The following is a 20,313-nucleotide window of genomic DNA, read 5'->3' as shown; positions in this document are numbered from 1 at the left end:
GTTCACCCGAGTCCTGGGCCTTCACCGAGGGGCCTTTCCCCATCCCGGGACGGTTCCCGTTCGGCTGCCTGGGCGCCCCTGGGCTGTGAGCCCCCCTGGGCTGTGAGCCCCCCTGGGCTGTGAACCCCCCTGGGCTGTGGCTGTTTCTCGGACTTCCCTTGGTTTTGGTGGTCTGGGCAGTTTTGAGGAGGGAGGTCGGTGGTCTGGGCGGTTTTGAGGAGGGAGGTCAGGATTTCCTAGAAGGTCCCTCAACTGGGGCTTACCATACTTTTCTTGAGGCTAGAAGGGACCTGTCACCTTCCCTGTAGGCACCCGTGTCCCTCCCCTGTCACTGGGAGGAGGTGAGGGGAACCCCAGAGAAGAGGTCAAATAGGGTCAGGCCTGGAAGCCAACAAGGAACGGGGCCAAGGGAGGCCTGGTGCCCTTGGGAGGTGCAGGGGTCCCGGGAGAGAGCTGAGCACCACGAAGGGTGCAGAAGGCCGCCCCGTCCACACCTGCTGTGCCCCATTTGTTGTGGGTGGGGGCAGGGGTGTACCTACTGGGAACACGTGGGGCAGCCCCCTCCCCCGGCCTGGGGCCTCCTCTCAGCAGGGAGCAGAGGCTGTGCTTTCTTTTTTCTTTTTTTTTTTTTTTTGAGACGGAGTCTTGCTCTGTCGCCCAGGCCGGAGTGCAGTGGTGCGATCTCAGCTCACTGCAAGCTCCGCCTCCCGGGTTCACGCCATTCTCCTGCCTCAGCCTCCCGAGCAGCTGGGACTACAGGCGCCCGCCACCACGCCCGGCTAATTTTTTGTATATTTAGTAGAGACGGAGTTTCACCGTGTTAGCCAGGATGGCCTCGATCTCCTGACCTCGTGATCCGCCTGCCTTGACCTCCCACAGTGCTGGGATGACAGGCATGAGCCACAGGGCCCGGCCCAAGGCTCTGCTTTCGTCAGGGGCTCTGGATCTCTCGTGGCTGGACTCGGAGGGTCCAGGTGTCCTCTTGGCTTCTCTGCACAAGCCTCAGCCCCCATCAGGCACCCCCTGCCCTGCAGCCTGCCTCGTCCCCCACAGCGGGGCTTGCCTCTCCAGGCGGTCTCACGGGAATGCACGCTCAGGCCGCCTTTCCCCGGAACCTGCAGCGGCTTTTCTGAAAGCTACTTCTTGGTGACTGGGGGCTCCTTGGGGCCGTCCCCAGCCTCAGGCGGCTGCGTTGCAGCTCAGGGACCCCGAGGATGGAGGACCGCGTTCTGCTGCTGAAGACTTGGAGTCACCTGGCAAGACGGAGCGAAGAGGGGGAGGGTGGCTGGCACGGGGACTCTGTCTGCTGCCTCGCACGCACCTCGGAGGACTCTCCGGCCAAGGCTGGGAGGGGCGAGTGTGGCTGCAGGCGCACGGTGGTGAGGGAGGGGGAGGATCTGACCAGGAGGCGAGGAGGAAGGCTCTGGCGAGACGCAACCCTTTGGCGCCACTGCCGGCCATCCCCTTGCTGCCCACTGTCACCTGCCAGGCCCTCACACCTACCTGGTCCTGGTGACAGCTGGTATGTGAAAAGCCTGTTTCCTCCCCTAGAAAAAGCACATTTGGTTCTGTTCTCCACTGACACGTTTTTAGCTGAGTGACGATGGAGGCTCCTGGCTTTTAACAGACGTTCTTAACGAGCCTCTGCTCCCTGGTGGCCAGCAGACGCAGGCCGACCCACGGTTTTACACACCACAACTGCATGGCGGCGGCCGGGCGGCCCCACGTGGCCCAGGCAGGAGGTGACGGCAGCGTTTCTCGCCGCCTGTGCTGAGCGCGTCTCTCATCCCCTCTCTCCTGTCGACTCGCAGCTTCCTGCAGACCCTAGGCCTGTCTGCGGCCCCTCGCCTGCGGCCTCCCCAGCTGAGGTTTCCTATAGCATTAGAAGCACGAAAGAACCGGCCCTGCTCCCCAGGAACAACTTCTGTGGCTCATCTTCAGAAAAGCACGTGTTGAGTCGGGCTCCTCGGGGTGTTCCAGCTGCAGGTGAGTGACGGGAGCCAGACCTCCCCGTTTTTTTGTTTGTTTTTGAGACCGTTTCGCTTTTTTTTCCCAGGCTGGAGTGCAGTGGCGCGATCTCGGCTCACTGCAACCTCTGCCTCCTGGGTTCAAGTGATTCTCCTGCCTCAGCCTCCTGAGTGGCTGGGACTACAGGCGCCTGCCCCACACCCAGCTAATTTTGTATTTTAAGTGGAGATGGGGTTTCACCGTGTTGCCCAGGCTAGTCTCAAACTCCTGAGCTCATGCCCTCCTTGGCCTCCCAAAGTGCTAGGATTACAGGTGTGAGCCACCGCCCCCGGCCCGAGACTTTCCCATTTTAACGCCCACTTGCCCCCTCCTTCCGTCCCCACAGGGCCTGGGGGAGCCTTCTCTGTGCAGGACACAGGCCAAAGCAGAAGGAGGCAGGAGGAAGGAAAGCAAGGCTGTCCTTGCTGACTGTGCACCCACACACAAGCCTGCCGTGTCTGAATGCTCACCTAGAGTCGGGGGGCTGAGGGACAGGACTAATTTTGGAACCAGACTGCCTGGGTTCACACTCTGGTGGTGTTACCTTCTGCCTGCGTGTTTTTTTTTTTTTTTTTTTTTTTTTTTTTGAGATGGAGTCTCGCCCTGTTGCCCAGGCTAGAGTGTAGTGGCGCAATCTCGGCTCCCTGCAAGCTCCGCCTCGTGGGTTCACGCCATTCTCCTGCCTCAGCCTCTCTGAGTACCTGGGACTACAGGCGCCCGCCACCGTGCCCGGCTGATTTTTTGTATTTTTAGTAGAGACGGGGTTTCGCTGTGGTCTCAATCTCCTGACCTTGTGATCCGCCCACCTCGGCCTCCCAAAGTGCTGGGATTACAAGTGTGAGCCACACCGCCCCCAGCCTGCCTACGTGGTTTTAACCTCTCTGTGCTCTGGTTTCACCACTTGTGAACTGGGGCTAATGGTTCCTACCTAACAGGTGTGAGGATTAAATAAATGGATACATGGAGAGGGCAAGTGGTCAGTGCCATGTAAGTGTCAGTCAGAGATGGTGGTGTTGGTGGTGAAGACTGTAGTGATGGTGATGATGATGGTGAACTGTAGTGATGGTGATGATGATGGTGAAGACTATAGTGATGGTGATGATGATGGTGAAGACTATAGTGATGGTGATGATGGTGAAGACTGTAGTGATGGTGATGATGGTGAAGACTGTAGTGATGGTGATGATGATGGTGAAGACTAGTGATGATGATGGTGGTGAAGACTGTAGTGATGGTGAGGATGGTGAAGACTGTAGTGACGGTGATGATGATGGTGAAGACTGTAGTGATGGTGATGGTGAAGACTGTAGTGATGGTGAACCGTCACTACAGTCTTCACCACCATCACCGTCACTACAGTCTTCACCACCATCACCGTCACTACAGTCTTCACCACCATCACCACCGTCACTACAGTCTTCACCACCATCATCACCGTCACTACAGTCTTCACCACCATCATCACCGTCACTACAGTCTTCACCACCATCATCACCGTCACTACAGTCTTCACCACCATCATCACCGTCACTACAGTCTTCACCACCATCGTCACCGTCACTACAGTCTTCACCACCATCGTCACCGTCACTACAGTCTTCACCACCATCATCACCGTCACTACAGTCTTCACCATCATCACCGTCACTACAGTCTTCACTATCATCATCACCGTCACTACAGTCTTCACCACCATCAACACCGTCACTACAGTCTTCACCATCATCACCGTCACTACAGTCTTCACCATCATCATCGTCACTAGTCTTCACCATCATCATCACCATCACTACAGTCTTCACCACCATCACCGTCACTACAGTCTTCACCATCATCACCGTCACTACAGTCTTCACCATCATCATCGTCACTAGTCTTCACCATCATCATCACCATCACTACAGTCTTCACCACCATCACCATCACTACAGTCTTCACCACCATCATCACCGTCACTACAGTCTTCACCACCATCATCACCGTCACTACAGTCTTCACCACCATCATCACCGTCACTACAGTCTTCACCACATCATCACCGTCACTACAGTCTTCACCATCATCACCGTCACTACAGTCTTCACCATCATCATCACTAGTCTTCACCATCATCACCATCACTACAGTCTTCACCACCATCATCACCGTCACTACAGTCTTCACCACCATCATCACCGTCACTACAGTCTTCACCACCACCATCACCGTCACTACAGTCTTCCCCATCATCACCATCACTGCAGTCTTCACCATCATCACTAGTCTTCACCATCATCAGATGGTGGTGGTGAAGACTGTAGTGACGGTGATGGTGGTGGTGAAGACTGTAGTGACGGTGATGGTGGTGAAGACTGTAGTGACGGTGATGATGGTGGTGAAGACTGTAGTGACGGTGATGATGGTGGTGAAGACTGTAGTGACGGTGATGATGGTGGTGAAGACTGTAGTGACGGTGATGATGGTGAAGACTGTAGTGACGGTGATGATGGTGAAGACTGTAGTGATGGTGGTGAAGACTGTAGTGACGGTGATGGTGGTGAAGACTGTAGTGACGGTGATGATGGTGGTGAAGACTGTAGTGACGGTGATGGTGGTGAAGACTGTAGTGACGGTGATGGTGGTGAAGACTGTAGTGACGGTGATGATGGTGGTGAAGACTGTAGCGATGGTGATGATGGTGGTGAAGACTGTAGCGATGGTGATGATGGTGGTGAAGACAATAGTGATGGTGATGATGATGGTGAAGGCTATAGTGATGGTGATGGTGGTGATGATGATGGCCCCCACCATCTTGGCTGTACCATGTCCAGGTTGCTGTCAGGACACAGCCTGTGGATGCCAGACCTCCATGTTGCAGAACCACCTGACTTTCAGTATGGAATACATGTGGACTGTGAAGTAATAATATTCCTTTTCACCTCCCTAGAGTCATTTCCCTTAAATCAGAAAATAGGCATTGAGAAAGGAATGTACTAGTGGGTCCCACTTAAAAAAGAGCAAGTTGAGTGTGAACTCAAGCAACAAAGCTCAACTTAGAGGATTCCTGTTAAGTTATGGAAGGGCTCACCATTGGGTCCTCCCTGGTGGTCCCGGTGCATGTTGAACTTGTGAGTCTGTGCTTTCTAAGCCCATGTCTCTTTCAGGGAGTGAAGAACACTTGTGCCTATTTTTGGGGAGGGAATTTATTCATTATTCCAGGTGTCAGGTGTAAGACATTACTCACGGTAATTTATCAGATGCTCAGAGCACAAGCTCTGTTTCACTGAAAGAGTAAACCCAGGAGATGCTGGAGTGGGGGGTAGAGTGACGGTAGGCGCGATGCTTATCTGATGTGTGTGTGTTGTCGGCACTGCGGGGCCCTCAGGAAGCCATCAGTGGAGTGGTTTCCCTCTGAGCATGTCCTTGTGGCCTGCGTTTATTTAGCACAGCCTGAACTGGGGGCTGCTGGCCTGGCCTGGGGAGGCCCTCTGGTGTCCAGCGCTTCCTTTCCTGGGCTCTGTTAGTGGCTTCCCAGAGTGAGGACCCATTGCACCTCCTCCCCTCACTCCACACCGTGGAGCCTACATTCCCCTCCTCGTTCCTGCCTCATTGGGTGTTGGAAACATCCTCACTTGGGAGACTGAGGGGCTCCTAGAAGATCTGCTGGGGCCTGATCTCAGAGGAAAAGCAGATCTGCGTCCATAGGACAGGGTTGCAGCATGGAGTGATGGGCCCGGTGTGTTGTGGTTGAGGGCCTCGAAGGGGAGCGAGATTTGCGACCCGAAAACATGCCACGTTGGCATCAGGAGTATCGTGAGCTGCAGGCAACTGAGATCAACAGAGGCAGAAAAACGGCTTCTCAGAGCTTCTCTTCTGACTAAAACCAGCAACTCCTGGGACCTGAAGCTGCTACAAATTCCTTCTTCACGGTGATTCCGTTCCCAGAATAGAGAATTGGAATAAAACATGCCCCAAATCTCTGCTTGGGGGAACCAAGACAGAAACACCGCTTATGCCTGTATTATCATAAACTTTCTTTCTTTCTTTTTTTTTTTTTTTTGAGACAGAGTCTCGCTCTGTTGTCCAGGCTGGAGTGCAGAGGCACGATCTCAGCTCACTGCAACCTCCGCCTCCCAGGTCAAGTGATTCTCCTGCCTTAGCCCCCCAGAGTAGCTGGGATTACAGGCGCCCACCACCATGCCCGGCTAATTTTTTTTTTTTTTTGAGACATAGTCTCGCTCTGTCCCCCAGGCTGGAGTGCAGTGGCGTGATCTGGGCTCACTGCAACCTCCGCCTCCTGGGTTCAAGCAATTCTCCTGCCTGAGCCTCCGGAGTAGCTGGGATTACAGGTATGTGCGCCACCACGCCTGGCTAATTTTTGTATTTTTAGTAGAGACGGGGTTTTGCCATGTTGGTTGCCAGGCTGGTCTCGAACTCCAACCTCTGGTGACCCACCCTCCTCGGCCTCTCAGTGTTGGGATTACAGGCGTGAGGTGCACAGACAAGCTTTATCTATTGTCCTTCTAAAACCCCTTTTGTCTTTTTTGAAGAAACCCATTTGTTCTTCCCCTCAGAAGCCTTTTCTGCTACCCCATTCCCTGACCTAGTGAGGATACAAGGCGGTGGTGTCCACGCTGCTGAACCACCCACTTCTCTCATTGGCTGCCGTGTGCTTGTCAATCAAGTTTTTCATCCTATGGATCCGTCTTTTGTCGGTTTAATTTGCAGGCCCCAGTCGCAGAATTTAAGAGGATAGAGGAATAGTCTTTTCTTCCCAGCAGCCTCCTTCACCACCACAGCCCCACTGGCTCCCTCACCTTACGTGGGACACGCTCGTGGAACTTGCCAGCAAACGCGGGAGGCGAGGATTGCGTGTGATCCCCGGGCAGACACAGTGGCTTTTCATGAGAACAAAGTGTTGTCACCTTGTGCAGGTGGCTGAGAGAAGAGGCCCTGGGAGGCAGGGGAGGGCCAGGTGCACACCTATGGGGTGGTGACCCCTGGCAGCCTTGGGGAGCTGTGGATATTGGAAAACGTGAAAAAGATGTTTTAGTTTTTTATTGTGTGTGTTTTAAATTGGTTTGGAAATGTCTCATATACGACCTTTGGTGGGGAGGCGTGGATCCACTGTGTGTCCCCCACTGCACCCGCAGCTGTCACCAGAGCAGGGGCGGCCTGTGCCCGACAGCTGGGTGCTACCTGCTGACCAGCCAGGAGCTGGGGAGGGTGGGAAGGGTCATCTTCCAATGTCAAGTTTTTATTGAAATACCTTTTCATTGTGAGCTTTTAACTCTGGGGTTGACTCCGCCTTTCCTCCCTTCTTGACCCTCCTACCCTGCCCCCTCCAGCCCTGAGGAGCTCAGCTCCCCACACGGCCGCCCGCTCTCATCGCTGGGCCTGAAGCTTCTTTCTTCACCTGCTGGCCACTGTCTCAGCTTCCCCAGGTGTTCCAGGAGCTTGGGGAGGGCTGGACCTGCAGGAGGGTCCCCGGCAGTACTGGGACCCAGGGTGGGGACAAACTCTGCCTGTTCTTCCAGCCTCTCCTTGAATCTGGCACCCCAGGTTCCACAGCACGCTCTCCTGGAACAGTGTGCCCCCCAAATTCTCATCTAGGGAACCTCAAATATGGCCTCATTTGCAAATGCGGTCATTGCAGGAGGAATTACATTAAGATGAGGTCGGACTGGAGCCAGGTGGCGTTGGTGCCATGACCAGCGTCCTGGTGAGAGAAGGAATGAGACCCAGGTTGGCCATGTGGACGGAGGCGGAGATCAGAGCCATGTGTCCACCATCCTAGGAGCACTGAGGGTTTCGGGAGCCTCCAGAGCCAGAGGGAAGGAACTGGTGTGGTTTGGAACCCCCACTCTGTGGCGGCCACAGGACGTGAACTCACCTGGAGCCTCTGGGCCTCCCCCAAGTGCAGGTGGGACCAGCCTGGCTCCTGCCATCCTGAGGGCTGTAGCCATGGTATCACGGCTCTTTCTCACCCAGTGGCAGGTCCCACAGGGCGGGGACGCCCTTCCCTGACTTGGTGACAGCACTCTGGGGAGACCCCCTGGAGGACACTCGGGCCCTCTGCAGAGGAGGAGCAGTGAGCTCGGGGGGTTCAGCTGCGATGTGAGTCTGGGGGGGTTGGCATCCAGACCCGCACGGAGCCTGTGTGGCCCACACGCCGAGGCTGGGCCAGCTTTAGTGACGCCCAGACACCGGGAATGGCCAGGGGCAGCCCCACGCATGGCCACCGTGGCCCCCGACCCTTTTTACCAGGCTCGGCTGCTGTGGAGGTGGGAGAAGGACTCTGGATGTTTCTCATCAGAAACTCAAATTTTAGCTTGTGAGTGTGAGGGGTTGGACTCACACTTTCATGTAGATACAGAAAAGTGATGGTTTTGAATTTTAGGGAGTTTTTTTTTTGAGATAGAGCCTCTCTGTCTCCCAGGCTGTAGGGCAGTCGCGTGATCTCAGCTCACTGCAACCTCCACCTCTCAAATTCAAGCGTTTCTCCTGCCTCAGCCTCCCAGGTAGCTGGGATTACAGGTGCCCGCCACCACACCTGGCTAATTTTGTATTTTTAGTACAGACAGGGTTTCTCTGTGTTGGTCAGGCTGGTCTCAAACTCCCAACCTCGTGATCCGCCTGCTTTGGCCTCCCGAAGTGCTGGGATCAGAGGCGTGAGCCACCGCGCCTGGCGTAGGGAGCTCCTTTTAAATTGTGCTGCTTTTCAAGGGAAGGATTCTCAACCTGTAGGAGGTTTAGAATGCAGCATGTGCTGGTGCGGCCTGTGTGCGTACAAGAGCGTCTGCTGAGAATTATGTGGGCTCCACTTTTATGGAAAATAATCCAAATTCTCTGTTGATCGCAGGCAGAAGATTGAAGACTCGAGCCACCGTGCGGAAAGTGAAGCTGGTGGTGTCGCGTTAATGTGGTAGGAACATGTGTTTTGATTCGACGTCTGCCCTGATGCTGGGTTTCACGGTGAGGTCTGGTGTCACTCTGCATTGCCTGGCTTGGGCAGTATCCTTCTTCTCTTGGTATGACGGCAAATTTTGGTTCTGAAAATGCTTTCCTGGGTGGCTTTGGCCAGGATTTAGGAGTGTGGTGGGCGTGTGTGCTGGATTTAGGATTGCGGTGGTTTGTGTTCTGGATTTAGGATTACGCTGGGTTTGTGTTCTGGATTTAGGATTACGCTGGGCTTGCGTTCTGGATTTAGGATTGTGGTGGTTTGTGTTCTGGATTTAGGATTGTGGTGGGCGTGTGTGCTGGATTTAGGATTGTGCTGGGTTTGCGTTCTGGATTTAGGATTACGCTGGGCTTGCGTTCTGGATTTAGGATTGTGGTGGTTTGTGTTCTGGATTTAGGATTGTGGTGGGCGTGTGTGCTGGATTTAGGATTGTGGTGGTTTGTGTTCTGGATTTAGGATTGCGGTGGGCGTGTGTTCTGGATTTAGGATTGCGGTGGGTTTGTGTTCTGGATTTAGGATTGCGGTGGTTTGCGTTCTGGATTTAGGATTGTGGTGGTTTGTGTTCTGGATTTAGGATTGCGGTGGTTTGTGTTCTGGATTTAGGATTGCGGTGGGTTTGCGTTCTGGATTTAGGATTGCGGTGGTTTGTGTTCTGGATTTAGGATTGCGGTGGGTTTGCGTTCTGGATTTAGGATTGCGGTGGGTTTGCGTTCTGGATTTAGGATTGCGGTGGGCGTGTGTGCTGGATTTAGGATTGTGGTGGGCGTGTGTTCTGGATTTAGGATTGCGGTGGTTTGTGTTCTGGATTTAGGATTGCGGTGGGTTTGCGTTCTGGATTTAGGATTGCGGTGGGTTTGCGTTCTGGATTTAGGATTGCGGTGGTTTGTGTTCTGGATTTAGGATTGCGGTGGGCGTGTGTGCTGGATTTAGGATTGCGGTGGTTTGTGTTCTGGATTTAGGATTGTGGTGGTTTGCGTTCTGGATTTAGGATTGCGGTGGTTTGTGTTCTGGATTTAGGATTGCGGTGGTTTGTGTTCTGGATTTAGGATTGTGGTGGTTTGTGTTCTGGATTTAGGATTGCAGTGGGCGTGTGTTCTGGATTTAGGATTGCGGTGGGCGTGTGTGCTGGATTTAGGATTGTGGTGGTTTGCGTTCTGGATTTAGGATTGCGGTGGTTTGTGTTCTGGATTTAGGATTGTGGTGGTTTGTGTTCTGGATTTAGGATTGCGGTGGTTTGTGTTCTGGATTTAGGATTGCGGTGGGTTTGTGTTCTGGATTTAGGATTGCGGTGGGTTTGTGTGCTGGATTTAGGATTGTGGTGGTTTGCGTTCTGGATTTAGGATTGCGGTGGTTTGTGTTCTGGATTTAGGATTGCGGTGGGTTTGTGTTCTGGATTTAGGATTGCGGTGGGCGTGTGTGCTGGATTTAGGATTGTGGTGGTTTGTGTTCTGGATTTAGGATTGCGGTGGGCGTGTGTGCTGGATTTAGGATTGTGGTGGTTTGCGTTCTGGATTTAGGATTGCGGTGGTTTGTGTTCTGGATTTAGGATTGTGGTGGTTTGTGTTCTGGATTTAGGATTGCGGTGGTTTGTGTTCTGGATTTAGGATTGCGGTGGGTTTGTGTTCTGGATTTAGGATTGCGGTGGGCGTGTGTGCTGGATTTAGGATTGTGGTGGTTTGTGTTCTGGATTTAGGATTGCGGTGGGCGTGTGTGCTGGATTTAGGATTGTGGTGGGCTTGTGTTCTGGATTTAGGACTGTGGTGGTTTGTGTTCTGGATTTAGGATTGCGGTGGGCGTGTGTGCTGGATTTAGGATTGTGGTGGGCTTGTGTTCTGGATTTAGGACTGTGGTGGTTTGTGTTCTGGATTTAGGATTGCGGTGGGTTTGTGTTCTGGATTTAGGATTGTGGTGGTTTGCGTTCTGGATTTAGGATTGCGGTGGGTTTGTGTTCTGGATTTAGGATTGTGGTGGGTTTGTGTTCTGGATTTAGGATTGTGGTGGTTTGTGTTCTGGATTTAGGATTGCAGTGGTTTGTGTGCTGGATTTAGGATTGCGGTGGTTTGTGTTCTGGATTTAGGATTGTGGTGGTTTGTGTTCTGGATTTAGGATTGCGGTGGTTTGTGTTCTGGATTTAGGATTGTGGTGGGTTTGCGTTCTGGATTTAGGATTGCGGTGGGCGTGTGTGCTGGATTTAGGATTGCGGTGGGCGTGTGTTCTGGATTTAGGATTGCGGTGGTTTGTGTTCTGGATTTAGGATTGCGGTGGGCGTGTGTTCTGGATTTAGGATTGCGGTGGGCGTGTGTGCTGGATTTAGGATTGCGGTGGTTTGTGTTCTGGATTTAGGATTGTGGTGGGCTTGTGTTCTGGATTTAGGACTGTGGTGGGTTTGTGTTCTGGATTTAGGATTGTGGTGGGCGTGTGTGCTGGATTTAGGATTACGCTGGGCTCGCACTCAGTTTGGAAGCAGTGGCCACTCTTGTATGTTACGCTGGCTCATGGTCAGCCTGACCTCTGGGCTATCCTTAGATCCCTTGAGGCTGTCTGGGGTCTGTGTCTTCCCAGGAGAAAGTGAAATACCCTGGATGACAATGTCGTCTCATCCAAGAAGGTCCTTAAAAATGGAACCCCCAGAGGATATTAAAACCTGAGACTGCCCCCAATCCCAGGTCGGCTTCAGGGAGCATTAACCAAAGGTCTCCACTGCCTGCAAACGTCCTGTCATTCTCCAGGGGCTGGGCCAGGGCTGGAAGGCCCCGATTGCCTCCTGCGAGCCTCACAGCCGAGTGCCGGGGACACAAGGGGACACCACGGGGACACCACGGGCCTCTGGGGCTGGGAGGCGCATCAGAGCCTTGTACACGCAGGGGCTCAAGAAAGACGAGAGGAAACCAGAGAAAGGCAAAGAGCCCAATTAAAAGATGGGCAGAAGACCTGACCTGACGCCTGTCCACAGCAGGCCCACGACGGCCAGCAGCAGAGCGAGCTCGTCACACTAGGGGAACCCTGGTCCTCCGCCTTGACCAGCCCCACCTGCTGCCCCCAGTCCCACGGTGGCGGCTATCCCCTCCCCAGGCCTGGCGGCGTGCAGGGAGGCCTGGGTCCCCCGAGTCTGTGGACAAACGTGGTCTGGGGACACCAGCCCCTGCCCAAGCCATGAAACTCAGGGAGAGTGGATGCCACCCCCAGTGTCCTCGTGCTGTGTCGGGAAAGGGATGCCGCGGCAGGGGTGCATCTGAGCGTCCAACCTGGTCCTGGGGACGGGGGTGGAATGGGGGGGCTCCACATCCCTGCAAGGCGTCGGGAGCTGTGAGCCCGTAACACAAGTCATTCTGATGCTGGCTGAGCGTGGGCCTGCTGAGAGCCCTGGTGGGCACGCCACTGTCCCATCCATGGTACCATCATCCTGTCTACGGTGCCACCGTCCCATCCACAGCACCACCATCCCGTCTGTGGCACCACCGTCCCATCCGTGGCACCACTGTCCCGTCCACAGCACCACTGTCCCATCCATGGCACCACTGCTGGCCTATCCAGGATGCATCCCTGCGCGGGGGCTGCCCCTGCTCTGAGGATGTTTGCAGCCTCCTCAGCCTCCCCTCACCTGATGCCAGCAGCATCTGTGATTCGAGATGGGCAAAAACGTCCCACGTTGCCCCAGGGTGCCCTGGAGGGCGGAGTCACCCGGGGTCTTCTCTGGACAGTGAGAAGCCACGATGGGGCACTGGTGCCGATTCCATCCGCGTCACGAAGCCCTGCCTCTTACCAGCTGGCGGGTGCTCAGCCGGCCGCCTCTGCCTCCCCCTCCCCTGCAGATCCCATTCTGTGCACCCCAGAATGTGGGCTGACTTTTGTTCTTCACCGTGAGAGCTTCCAGGAAGCAGAGGAGAGCGGGATTCGTTCCTCCTTGTCACTCTCCGAGCGGGAGGGTGATGGCAGACGGCGTCGGGGCAAATGTGTTGCTTTGAGAGGCTGAGAGGAGGACCCGGGGCCCCCACCCCTTCCCACGTGGCTTCGTGCTGTGAGCCGCAAATGGCCGTGGATCCCAGAGCCAGACGCTGGGTCTGCCCAGCCCATGGGGAGGCCGGACTGCCAAGCTCAAGCACGTGGCCTCGGTTCAGGGACAGGCTCCCCGTGTGGCGAGGGGCACGGTGGTCTGAGAGCCAGATGAGAACCCGCTGCTTCCACGCGGCCGTGCCCTCTGGCAGCTCGGGCTGGAGGGAGGTTTGCACGGCTGTTAGGTATGTTCCTTGCGGGATCCCTGGGGAATTCTAAATTTCAGTCACACGCTCTAAATTTTCATTAAGAGCCTTCACCCAGAGAAAATGATGGATTAGATTTTATTGTTGGAAAGGAGCCAGATAAAATTAGATGCCTCTTTTAGCTCCAAGCCCCCACCCCTCCGTTCTTTCCTAAAACCTGTACTTTTCTCCCTCGGTTCCCGTCAAACCGGGATTTAAGAATGTTTATTTGCTAAAAGCAATTACGTACAGCCGCTTCCTTTGAGCGTCTGCTTTTATTTTCTGTGTGATTTCGCCTTCATTCCACTTTTTAAAGTCCAGGATGGCTCTCGGCGCCGGGCTCTGCGGGTGTGACAGCGAGGGTCGCTGTGGTCTATTTGTCCCCTTCAGGTAAGCGTGTCAGAATTTTACAGCTGAAAGCTGGTAAGATATTTTGCTACACAAAATAAATTAATCTGATTCCTCATCCACCTCTCCTTCTCCCTCCCAAGTTCTCTTTCTCCTTGATGTGCTAACGTGCTCCTTCGGCCACTGAAACAGAATTCAGGGTTTGCCACAAAACTGCTGCTTTTTAACCCGGCCGGGCTTCTGTGGGCTGCGTGTGCTGTGGCTGCCACTGTGTCTGTGGATGGTGAATTTTAAAAACAGATGTTGGGCTGGGCGCAGTGGCTCACGCCTGTAATCCCAGCACTTTGGGAGGCCGAGGCGGGTGGATCACCTGAGGTCAGGAGTTTGAGGCCACCCTGGCCAACGTGGGGAAACCCCGTCTCTAGTAAAAATACACACACACACACACACACACGCATGCACACAAAATTAGCCGGGCGTGGTGGCGGCACCTGTAGTCCCAGCTACTTGGGAGGCTGAGGCAGGAGAATTGCTTAACCCGGGAGGCAGAGGTTGTAGGGAGCCGAGATCAACGACTACACTGCAGCCTGGGTGACAGAGTGAGACTCCGTCTCACAAAAAGAATAAGAGGGTCGGGGAAATGTGTGAGTTTTAAACTAAAAAATGTAAACGCCGTTTCAAGACTCACCAGGCCGAGGAGGGAGGTTCTCTGAGGAGCGGCTGTGCCGTTGGGGAGGGGAGGGTGCGCACACGTGTCTGTGTACACGTGCGTCTGTGCATGTTAGCACGTGCGTCTGTGCATGTTAGCACGTGTGTCTGTGCACGTGTGTGAGGTGGTTTTGGGAGACCCGGCCCTGGCTCCGCCTCTGCTTATGAACACTCAGGATGTGGCTCTCAGGCCAGGTGTGAAGACATCTCCCCACCTGCCTGACCCGGTCGCTTCCAGGCCTCAGACGTGGCGCCGGATCTGTTTTCCCAGGCGTCTCTGCTCGGCTCCCCGCGTCTGTCTCGTGGATTTTGCCGCCTGATTCTCGCGCGGCCCCTTGCAGGCTGTGATCTTCCGTGCAGGTTGGTCTCCCAGTGGTTGCAAAGCGGGTTCTGGTGGAACCCCTGCCCTTGGGCTGCACTCGGGAGGTGCCAGTCACTGCACCCAGGGATTTCACGGACCTGCTTGTCACTGTGCTCCCCAGAGTCACCCCAGGGATTCTGGGAGGGTCCCTGTTGCACAAACAAGGAAACCGAGACACAGGACGGAAAACGGGTCGGCCTCTGCTGCCTGGGTTGTGCTGGAGGCCGTGGGGTAGCTCTGGAAGCTGCATGTGTCACCTTATGCCACGGGTGCAATGGCACGCAGTGCACACACACAACACGCGTGCACAGACACACATGTGCAGACGCAACACACATGCACATACACACGCACACACAATACATGCACACACACGGACACTTGCTGCCATGCACAGGAACACACCCCTCCCCTCAGGCCACACACGTGACATCTGGAGCTGGGATGTGCGTCCTGAGGGGACCCTGCTGTTTCTCTCTTTGCCCCCCTGTGTCCTGGGAGAATGTGCTCCAGGAACCTTGCAGCAGACAGGACCTGGAAGGGTGTCCCAGGCCCGGGGAACAGCCCAGCTCAGGCCTGAGGCGCAGGCAGCCAGGCAGGGGTCTGGCCCAGTCCTAGTGGGGGGAATGAACTCTCAGCCTCCAGGGTACAGCTGGGACCACTGTGCCTGGACCCAGGTCAGACGAGTCACTCACACATCCCGAAATCCTGCCAGAGGCTGGAAGCCAGGTGCGTTAAATGCTGAGATTTTCGCACCCAGGGCATTGGGGACGGGAACCAACAGTTTGTTCAAAAGCAGACACCTGCCTACAGCAGGGCTGTTGTAAAGCTGGATTCAAATACTGAGACTTGTGTGATGAAAGGGACCCAGGGTTCGTGTTTCAGGCCTGAGCTTGGAGGCAGGAGGCAGGGAGGGACGCTGGGCCGAGGCCTCGTCTCCTGGAGGCTCTGACCCCACTGGTGCAGGGTGGTGTGTGGGCAGGGGCACCTTGGGAGGGGAGGTTCGATGTGAAGCACAGGAGCCGCTTTGGGTGGGAAGACCGAGGCCTGGGGGACGCTCAGGACTCTATCCTCAGGGGCTCTGTGAGCTAGAGTGGGGAATGGGGGGAGTGGACTGGGAGCCTCTGGGCGGCCAACAATGGGAAGGCCCCTGACCTGGGAGGCTGGGGGCCACCACTGAGGCAGCTCCATGCCCTCTGGGAAGGTCCTCCGCTCTCTGGACGGGGTCCGTGGGACCGTGTTATGAGTAGGCCCCTGATGGCGGGTGGGGTCCTGTCCCTCCGTTCCCACCCAGCCTGGGGTGACAGTTCCGTCTTCCTCCTGCATCAGCCGACAGCCCCTTCCCAGGAGCTCTCTGAGTCCATCTGCTGCTCCAGGGCCGCTGGGGTGAGGACAGGGTGAAGAGGCGCGGCCTTGCCTATACCAGCACGGCCACTGCCCACTGGGGCCCACATCCCACCCACGGTGGCCAGGGACAGATGTCCTTCCTGTGTCCTGTGTCCCTTCACCACCACCAGCCCGGTACGTCCTTCACCCATTCCCACTCGGGCACTGCCCCGAGATGGGGCTGCCCCACAGCCGGGCACACACTCGGCCCGCACCTGGGAAGGCCTGGGTCCTGTTGGCTGGGAAGAAGTGGGTAGGTGGGCTGTGGAGTGGGCAGTGCTGTTTGCATTGCTGCTGATCGGAGGTGCCTCCTGCTGCTGTGTGAGGTGGACGGGCCTCCCCGGAGTCTCTCCGAGGTGCTCTCAGAGAGATTCGAGGGGCCCTGGGCCTCTGACTTCTTTGTGGGGTGACGTGGGGGGATGAGGAATGGAAAAGCCTTCTCCATCCCGCCACCATTAGGAAAGAAAAATGGTTTCCATGGGGCCAAGTTTATTTTATTTTATTTATTTTTTTGAGGCAGAGTCTCGCTCTGTTGCCCAGGCTGGAGTGCGGTGGTCTGATCTCAGCTCACTGCAAGCTCCGCCTCCAGGGTTCATGCAATTCTCATGCCTCAGCCTCCCGAGCAGCTGGGATTAGAGGCGTCCGGCACCATGCCCAGCTAACTTTTTTTGTATTTTTAGTAGACATGGGGTTTTGCCATGTTGACCAGGTTGGTCTTGAACTCCTGACCTCAGGTGATCCATCTGCCTCGGCCTCCCACAGCACTGGGATGACAGCCACCGCGCCCGGCCGGTGTTAACTGATTTTAAAGTGCACGCTTGGGCGGCGTTCAGCACATCGCAGTGTCAGGCGGCCCTCACCTCTGTCTAGTCCTGAATGTCCTCGTCACCCCAGAGGAAAGCCTGTCTCCATCAGCACTGGCTTCCCACCCTTTCCCAAGCCTGGGAGCCTCCACGACTCTGGCTTTGCCTGTTCTGGATGTTTCGTAGAAATGGGATCAGACACTGTGTCCCTCTGAGCCTCCGTCACTCGAGGTCCTGCCTCAGGTTTCATCCCGGCGTGGTGTGTGCTGCAGCCTCCTTCCTTCTCGTGGCTGAGTGGCGCTCCGTGCGTGGCCAGCCTGTGTGTGGTTCGTGGTTCGTCTGTGAGTGGATGCTGGGCTGTTGGGCTGTTGGCTATGGTGCGTGAGATGCTGTGGTTGTCCATGCACCAGCTCTTGTTGGACAGAGGTTTTCGTGGTGCCTGGGGGTGTACCCAGGAGTGGCGTTGTGGGAGGTGTTGTGGGTGTTATGTGTGTTTTGGGTGTCGTTGTGTGTGTTGTGTGTGTTGTGGGTGTTGTGTTGTGGGTGTTGTGGGTGTTGTGTTGTGGGTGTTGTGGGTGTTGTGGGTGTTGTGGGTGTTGTGTGTGTTGTGGGTGTTTGTGTTGTGTGTGTTGTGGGTGTTGTGTGTGTTGTGGGTGTTGTGGGTGTTGTGTTGTGGGTGTTGTGTGTGTTGTGTGTGTTGTGGGTGTTGTGTTGTGTGTGTTGTGGGTGTTGTGTTGTGGGTGTTGTGTGTGTTGTGTGTGTTGTGGGTGTTTGTGTTGTGTGTGTTGTGGGTGTTGTGTGTGTTGTGGGTGTTGTGGGTGTTGTGTGTGTTGTGGGTGTTGTGGGTGTTGTGTTGTGGGTGTTGTGTGTGTTGTGTGTGTTGTGGGTGTTGTGTTGTGTGTGTTGTGGGTGTTGTGTTGTGGGTGTTGTGGGTGTTGTGTTGTGGGTGTTGTGTTGTGTGTGTTGTGGGTGTTGTGAGTGTTGTGTGTGTTGTGGGTGTTGTGTTGTGTGTGTTGTGGGTGTTGTGTTGTGGGTGCTGTGGGTGTTGTGTTGTGGGTGTTTGTTGTGTTGTGTGTGTTGTGGGTGTTGTGGGTGTTGTGGGTGCTGTGTGTGTTGTGGGTGTTGTGTTGTGGGTGTTGTGTTGTGCGTGTTGTGGGTGTTGTGTGTGTTGTGGGTGTTGTGGGTGTTGTGTTGTGGGTGTTGTGTGTGTTGTGGGTGTTGTGTTGTGGGTGTTGCGGGTGTTGTGGGTGTTGTGTTGTGTGTGTTGTGGGTGTTGTGGGTGTTGTGTTGTGGGTGTTGTGGGTGCTGTGTGTGTTGTGGGTGTTGTGTTGTGGGTGTTGTGTTGTGGGTGTTGTGGGTGTTGTGTGTGTTGTGGGTGTTGTGGGTGTTGTGTTGTGGGTGTTGTGGGTGTTGTGGGTGTTGTGGGAGGTGTTATGGGTGTTGTGGGTGTTATGTGTGTTTTGGGTGTCGTTGTGTGTGTTGTGGGTGTTGTGGGTGTTGTGGCCTCGGGTGGGAGGGCATTTGGTTCACTGCGTTTCCCTGCCGGCATCTTCTGTCATCAAGTGCTGAGCGCCCATGCACGGTCCATACTGGGGTTTGGTACCGTTTACCTACAGATTAAAAACGTTCACGGACCTCTGCTTTCAAAACACCCGGGCCGGGCTTGTCGGCAGAGCCGGTGTCACGCCACCTCCTCTTTTCCGAGGTAGCTGAGACTCTGGGCAGGGAAGGAGGGAAGGAGGGAAGGAGGCCGGCTTGGAGCCTTGACCACAGGGAAGAGGAGAACCTGCCCCTGGATGCCCCGGAGTCCAGCCTGGCTTGTGGAATGAGGCTGCAGGAGCCTGAGATCAGGGGCTGCAGGGCCTGCGCCACGGAGGGCCCCTGGGGGGACGGGACAGCCTTCCCGCCTCTTCCAGCCCCTGGCCTTAGCTATGGCCTCATCGCTCCAGCCTCTGCCTCGGTCGTTATGTGCTGTGTCTTCTGACTTTGGATTTAGGGTCTGTCCTGATCCGGTATGACCGCATCTCAATGACATCGGCAAGGATCCTGCTTCCAGGCAAGGCAGCTTTTTGATATTTGAGTGGTCGGGGGCACTGTTTAGCCACCTTGCTGCCTCCTCGTAGGACTGAAGGGCATTTTTCCCTTGAGCAGGAGACTCCACACACACGGACACTGACGTTAAGCCGCAGGGCTGGTCACCGTCCCCCTCCCGTGGCACCGGACGCCAGGGCCCAGCACCTTCTGCCGTGGCTCACGTGGCCTTGGGTCCGGCCCCTGACAGAGGCTGAGGCCCCAGGGACCCCGCTGGGCTGGAAGGTGCTGCTGACACAAGCGTTTTTAGATAAGCAGGAAACTCCTGAGAGGACGCTTTATTTTTACTTTGTTCCGGCCTCTGTGGTTTTTGGAGATGGCCTTTAAAGATTTGTTTTTGATTTTATCTCAAAGAAGATGCAGGAAAGCCCATGGGTCAGGCTCCAGAAGAAACATCCGGGAGGCGGCCCCTGGGCCTGGGACCGTGGGGCGGGGAGGAGGCCCCTGAGCCTGGGACCGTGGGGCGGGGAGGAGGTCCCTGGGCCTGGGACTGTGGGGCGGGGAGGAGGCCCCTGAGCCTGGCACCGTGGGGTGGGGAGGGGGCCCCTGAGCCTGGGAGTGTCGGGTGGGGGCTGCAGGGGTCCTAGGAGGAGGCACCCCCGGCCCCGCACGGCCCTGTAGCTGCAGCCCCTGCCTGGGCCTGTGGGCCTGCTGTGTGGTGGTCCTGGGGCAGGGCTCACAGAGCCTCACTCCCCAAAACCCCAGCCTGTGTCCCCAAAGGGCCCCCTGTCCTTAGAGGGGTTTAGTCCCACCAGGTGGGTGAAGTTGGCCTTCGTTGCTGGGCTGGTTTCAAGCGAGGGCTCTGCCCACCGTCATCACGGGTCAGGAAAGCCCTGCCGAGCCCTCTGTCCTTCGACTTCTGGCCCAGTGAGGCACCTGGAGCACTCCGTGGCCCTGCTGAATGTCACAGAGGCTGCCGGGCACGGGGGGACGGGGACTCGCCCGCTGGGAACGGGTGTGGGGGCCCCAGCTCTGACCAGCAGGTGCCTGGGAAGAAGGTCCTCCTTGGACAAGAGCTGCTTCCAGCCCCTCGGTCCAGAATCCCTCGTGCCACCCCGGCACCCTCCGCCCTGTGAGTGTTTTCTCTCTGGGAGACGTTTCCTTTCCTGGCAGTTGGCCAGCGTGGCACTCACAGAAAAGGCTAGGGCAGCCCCTCAGCCCCTTTCCCGAGGCCACACCGCCCTGAGAACAGGGTGCGTGCCCTGAGCAGAAGCAAGGACCAGGGTCTCTCCTCCCGGCTGGGCCCCGGGATTCTAAGACCCATCTCTAAGGCAAGGGCAGGGCTGGGGCAGGGGGCATTTATTACATTCTTAGGGAAAAAAAGGCAAAATCAACACAGAAACAAATGGATGAACCCGGCAATGGGTGGGGCCTGTGGACTCTGCCCTAGCCCTGCTCAGGGCTCTGTGGCCCCAGCTCCTTCCCTGGTGA

Source organism: Nomascus leucogenys, chromosome 18, assembly GCF_006542625.1.
Source record: "Nomascus leucogenys isolate Asia chromosome 18, Asia_NLE_v1, whole genome shotgun sequence".
Classification (NCBI taxonomy): Eukaryota; Metazoa; Chordata; class Mammalia; order Primates; family Hylobatidae; genus Nomascus; species Nomascus leucogenys.
This window is presented reverse-complemented; position numbering follows the sequence as displayed.